A 6289-nucleotide genomic window follows, 5' to 3' on the forward strand; every position below is an offset into this window, starting at 1 on the left:
TTCAGAGTCTATGTAGAATTCATTGCATTTTTCCTCATGTTTTTATATCTAGTAACAATACGATTAACCTCGCATTGTGCCATGAATGTCGATTTAATGTAATCATACTTTACAGTCATTACTAAAATTAGTACCTCAATAAGTCAATGTCATGCTACTACCGGTTGAAAGTCAAGGTCAATATGTTTGTGGTTAAATTTTCCCCCATCAGGAAATGCTTCATTGAAATTTATGGTTTGTCAACAAGCTCCGTAATTTGTGGCTTTTAAAATGTGCGCCCTGTATCGTATACTTGTCACTAGATGGTTGGTGATATTTTGTATCGCTTACATGGCGTTTAAAGCGCCATAAACAAGTCAACTCTATAACCCTTTCTCACGACAAGCTATGTTGAGAAACGAGTTTACGCCGAGAATGAAAACGATAGTACTAAATCGTAATGCGAAGATTTCGTGATGGAATCAACTCCCTGCCAATTTCAAGGATGAACAGTTGACCTCTGCTTCGAGAAGGTCATCGTTTTAGAGTATCAGTTGTTCGTAATTTATTTGTGAACTGCAAATTCGTGCGGGGCAACTTTTGACCGAGGTTATCCTGTGCATGATGATTACGCTAACCCGCTAGTGGTTTTCGTGTTGGTGTAAATGCATATCGACTATAAATCTAAAGGACACATAGCTGAAGTGATATAAAATGTTGGGAGGGGAGGGGGGCACCAATGGTACATACACGACATATCTGTATGTCTGGCGTAAGATATATATTTATATATGGTGTGTAGAAATAGAAAAAGTGCCCTGGTGTAAGCAAAATATATGGCAACGATAAAATAGATATAGCAAAACACAACATTGTTGATTCAAACCTTTCAACAAGAGGTACAAATGTAGGGCTTTGTTTACGTTTACTTCTGTAACTGTGATATACACTCTGTTGGCTTGATTCTTTGTTTATTTGCCTTTCTGTCTATAGGCCTCCTCTCACTTGACGTGCGGCACGCTTGCGGCATTGCTGCGTTCGGAAGATGCTCAACGAATTTCAGAGATAAAGAACGAATTTTCTTACTTGTTGTGTATTTTGTGGTCTTCTATGTCACACTTTTACGTATTGCGCAATATCTGAATTATAACAAATCGGAGAAAATAACAAAACAGTACCGCAGTGAACGAACGCAGCAATGCCGCAAGCGTGCCGCACGTCAAGTGAGAGGGGGCCTTATGTGCTCTTCAGTGTAGTGGACTTTTGGCATTTGAATTATTTGTACACCGTCTTTCCAAAAAAGAGAGAGAACGAAAAATAACAGAAATGTAGAAATGTGAACAGGAAAGCATTTTATAAAGAAGTATGTTAGGAGATTGAAATCAATTGTTTGCAAAGAAACATGTACAGAAGTTTCTGAAATTGTTTTGACTGTTGTACAATAGTCATAACTGTATGAAATGTACGTTGAAGCCTTCCTCCCTGGTTGCTTCTAATGAAATAGTTTCACCAGACGACCTTTGCCCGGCTCGGTTAAGCCGGGGCCGCCATTTTGAGATTTACGAGAACTTGAGAGTTTGTGTGTCAGCCAACACAACACCCCACCGACAGAGTCAAGCCACAACCGCCACGGGGACGTATAAACAGGGTCATTGCCACGGTTATGGTTAACTGTCCACACGGTTATGGTTAACTGTCCACCCAGAAAATGGCCCTTACGATCCAACTTTGGAACAGGACGCCAATGTGGCAACACGTTTGGTTGCTATCACGGACCCGGCTGCCAGTACAGATAAGAAACATTTGTTATTCGTTACGACTCTCGCTTCTTTTTTACAAACAGTTTGACGTTATCTGTTATGACTTTTGAAAATTGAATCCTCACAGAAACTGCCTGTTCAAGGAGAGTATAGTGATACTTTTGAAATAACGGTGTTCTTAGATAGGTCAGTGTGATTTGGTGCTTTTGGCAATGTGTCTTTTCTTTCATATAAACAGCAAGTCGTCTACCTTTGCAGCAACAAGTTTTGTTGAGTATAGTAAAGTAGAATTTGTGTGCTCAAATATCTCCTCTTAGTGTTTCTTATTCCGAAGTAACAAAATATACTTCTCTTTCGTGAAAACAACGAAGATTGAAAACGAGCATACAGTATTTATGAATAGTATCTTTTTGGCTATTTGCAGTTCAAAGATAAGGTAAGGCAGTCCATATGATATGAAGTAGTGTTGAATTATATTCAGACAGATTTATTACAGGTTTTTCGTTCCTTTTTTTAAATCATAAGCATGTCACAATAACATGCATTGCCTTCAACCAGAAAATAATAAGTTGAAACATGGTTTGACACTCATCTTTATGTCTCAGCTATATCATATCTGTCAGTAGTTTTCTTTGGACCTTCCTCCAGTAAAACCTTATGTTATATGTGTTAAAGTAAAAATGGAATCTATTTCCTTTTTACTTCTTTGGTTTCCAAACTGAGTGAATAGAGAGTTCCATTTCCTAAAAAAAAACGCGGCTACGACTAGTACATCATTCTTACTGTGCTTAGAAAAAGATAAACATAAGCTCCCTACAAAATTGAACAACATATATTAGCTTTGAGAAAAGCATAGATGTTCTTTTGGTTATCCTAGTATTGTACTGTAGATATAGTACGCTACGTTTGTAACTTTGTTGCTCAAACTTTGCACTATATTTGTATCTGTCACAGAGATGAAAACTGACAAACTTGGGATTTCTGCGATGTTCACTTCTCCCACAGAAAAGGTTTCAAAGTTATTAGATTGAAGAAAATTATCAATGGCAGTCAGTTTATACCAGCGATTTTTCTCTCAGATATTCTACCATACTCATGTCTTCTAAACTTTCAATCCACACTTCTTCACCATAAGCTTCAAAATCTACGGGATTTGAAATGAAAACCGTTTGATTTCTGAACGTAGCAAGAGCTAGATTGTGTTGAGAACGGTGGATTTCGGTTGGATTTCAGAACCATTTAGAGTAGTCCGTACCATTTATTTTGGTGTCTAGTGAATAAGAAAATCACAGAGAAATCAATCATTTTCACACGCAAGATGTAGAACCTACATTACACGATTCTACACCGTATGCTTACGATTGCAAAACGTCTCGGCGTCTGTTGTAAATAGTAATATTATTTGTCGGTGTTCTAGTCCATCAATGTCTCCTCTCATTCCGTTTCCGAGCTTGAAGTGATCGCAATTATTTAACTCTAGACATAAATGATCGTTTTCTAGAATTTATAGGTGGTATTTCTAGTTGACTGATGTTTCACATTTCGTGCAGAATTGGCAAATGATACTCAAAATGTCCTTACGGACCAGTTTTGCGTGTTTTGCATCGACATAAGTGGAGGGAATTTTGTGTGTGTGTGCGGCAAGATATACAATCTTCATCATAACAAACATTACCACACGATGTACGACCGGTCCGGGAAAATGGTTTTCACAGTAAAATACACAAAAATGTCTTCTAATCACAGTAGTATTCCTACGTGACCTCATTTGTCCTGACTTATCCCTAGAAAATCTGGGAAATTATGTTAAATCACCGAAATTTGCTGACACTTTCTTCTCTTTGCAAGAAGTATGGGTATGTCCCGATTCTTTTGGACCAAAACGTTTCTAATAACTCTTTATTGTTACCAGATTTTTATGTTTTCGTTTACTTTGACTGTATACATGTACTGCAATATCTTCAATATTAATTGTCTAATTCTTCTTACTATAATGTAAAACGAACTATGGGAGAGAGAAATGATATTGCATGACATAACTACATCGAAAATGCTCTTGTTTCTTCATTTGTGTGTTATGTCTTCGTCGATAACGTTTGTAAAGAATTGCTACATTTTATTGATCCGTTTGAAATCTACTAAATATATGTATTACAACAGATTTCGATTCGGGCAATTTCTCTCCGAAGTGGTTGTATTTCTGATTCTGGTGGCACGTTTGAGGGAAAAAAACAAGATGGCGGCCGTACCAAACGTGTCAGTTTCCTCGCTTCGGGAATAAAAGAGGATGGCACACCCTTTTACGTTCATCAACACTTACAGTAAACACCTAGATGTGTTCAATTCGACACAGTTGCTTGAACCAACCCCATACATATCACCACTCACAACCTACTTGCATACAATATTGATAACGCCATCGGTTAAAAGAAGGCATGTTTCACTCTCCAACCGCCCCGTCTAAGCGTTCGTCGATTTTATTTTGGAAAATGTCAATAGGAAAATATCGACTCGTGGGGACCAAATGCGCTAGGAATGGGCTAAAATCGACTCAGTCTTTTAGACCTGACCACGGGTTTATGACATATCTGATCACGATCGACAATGCTGTAAAAAAACATGTCCTCTCTACACTGGGCTGACCATTTGAGCGTGGTAGAGGATATTGTAACAAATATGCCTATTAAACCTTTGTGATTGGACATCTGTATGAGGAAAGCTAGCCCCGCATTTAGGTAGTCATACCCTTGCCACTGAAATTACTACTACAAGGGTCGCTGGATAAAGGTGTTCGTGTTTTACGTATTTTCGTAATCTACAAGATATTTCTGAACTCTAACATAAATAACGTCAACAAAAATAACAAACATGCAAAGGTGCACTGTAACTTTTTCACTGTTTATTCTCCCTTCAAGTAAATCATATACTTTACAAGAAAAAACAAAAGCTAGAACATCTTCATTTTTTACCATAACTAAAAGTATCTTGCTTTTTCTACAAACGTAGTAGACAATACAGCTATCCACATTGCTGTTGTAAATATGCAAGGAAATGCATTCCATCTACAAAGGATAACAAGTTGTTTACAAACCATCTATGTCTTCACTTACAAGATTGTTCAGTTTATGTCAGTTTACTATCTGAATTTACACTTATAGCTTAACATACATTTCAACAGCATAGTTCCTTCACAAAAATACAATACTACTGACTACTATAACGTACAACAGAATCCGTGCAATGCACATTCAATACTGAAAAGCCTTCACTATGTGATAACGTCATAAACAATGTGCGAGGGACATTCTACGTCTACAAATTAACGTGAATCCAACAACAGTTTTTAGGGGTCAAATTATCATAGTAAAACATATACAACATGAATATATTTCTACTCTACTCCACTATTATCAATAGCAGTAATATTAGCATTAGCACTAGCATTGTTACAATATGTATAAGAATTGTTGAGAGCTGTTCAGTACAAGTAAAAGTATTTAACATGGAACACAAGTTTCTTGCACAACTTGGTAAAACCTCAGCATCACTCGTGCCAAACCGCAGGAATATCTAATGTGATTTTATGAGCGCTGGTGTCACCAGTAGGTCAGAGTGAATTTATGACTGGCCCCTGCCATAACGTGGGGTGATAGTTACCGTGCTGTGCGGGAATAGTGTCCAACTATCACAGGTCTATCTACATATGCAGGCTAGCTCCCAGATCAACAGATAACGGTTATATATCGCAGGGTACGGGTGAATATAGGTGAACTGGAAAAACTGTTGGGTGGTATAAAATGACCACGTTGTAGCGTCATGCATTTTGTTTTAGAGACAACAAATTGTGCGTTTTCGTAGGCAAAAAAAACAACTGTTCAATATTTTTCTCGCATAGACACTGCATTTAGCAGAACATTATAAGTATAATTTTTGTCCAATTTCACTTAAATCATCTTATATTTCAGAAGTGAAAAAGAACAAATAAATTGAAGATTCTCTTACAGAGTATGTATAGTTAAAACAAAGTACAAGGGAAACAGTGCAGGTGAAAAAATATTAAGACATATGTCAAATGTATCACGTTGGTGGTGATAAACCTTTTTTCTTTGACATCAATGACAAAAAACGAGATTGTCATCTGAATAGTTCCTCGATACACTTTTACTCAATAGATAATTCTAACATTCTAAAACGAAATGTTATCAGAGCTCTGGAAAAGACATTTCAAGTTTTGTCAAGTTTGTTTGAATTTGAAATTCTGTTAAAATACTGTTTATTTCGTTTAGGTGGGAGATTTCGCCAGGAATTCTGGGATCGTGACCCCTGCACCTGATCGTGCGAAGGTCCTGACCTTTTGGCGCGTTTTCTCCACCAAACTCGTAAGTCTACCTGCCTCACACCTTCACTAATTACACTTAATTGCTACTCTAAAAGTCAATTGGCTACAAACTGCGCCCTTCTGACATTTCGTTGGGTACCCTAGGGTTCACATTTCACATCAGGTTTGTCTTGATATTCGCTGCAATGAAGTAGAAAGGGTCATACGACAT

The 6289-nt window shown here is 37.4% G+C and overlaps 1 protein-coding gene across 2 annotated transcripts in view; it reads left to right on the forward strand.

Annotated features, from left to right (window-relative positions):
* The window catches only part of LOC118403101 (homeobox protein Hox-C9-like), a 106903-nt gene that overhangs the window by 96027 nt on the left and 4587 nt on the right, over positions 1 to 6289 (forward strand). Inside the window, exon 1 of one of the 2 annotated variants that reach the window (XM_035801580.1) lies at positions 6026 to 6118. The exons of the other annotated variant lie outside the window; for it this stretch is intronic. The gene's annotated coding sequence lies outside the window, so the exon portion shown is untranslated. Of the gene's footprint in view, positions 1 to 6025; positions 6119 to 6289 lie in introns of those variants that run through there. 2 annotated transcript variants of the gene reach the window in all.

This window comes from Branchiostoma floridae, chromosome 16 (assembly GCF_000003815.2).
Source record: "Branchiostoma floridae strain S238N-H82 chromosome 16, Bfl_VNyyK, whole genome shotgun sequence".
NCBI classification, from domain to species: Eukaryota; Metazoa; Chordata; class Leptocardii; order Amphioxiformes; family Branchiostomatidae; genus Branchiostoma; species Branchiostoma floridae.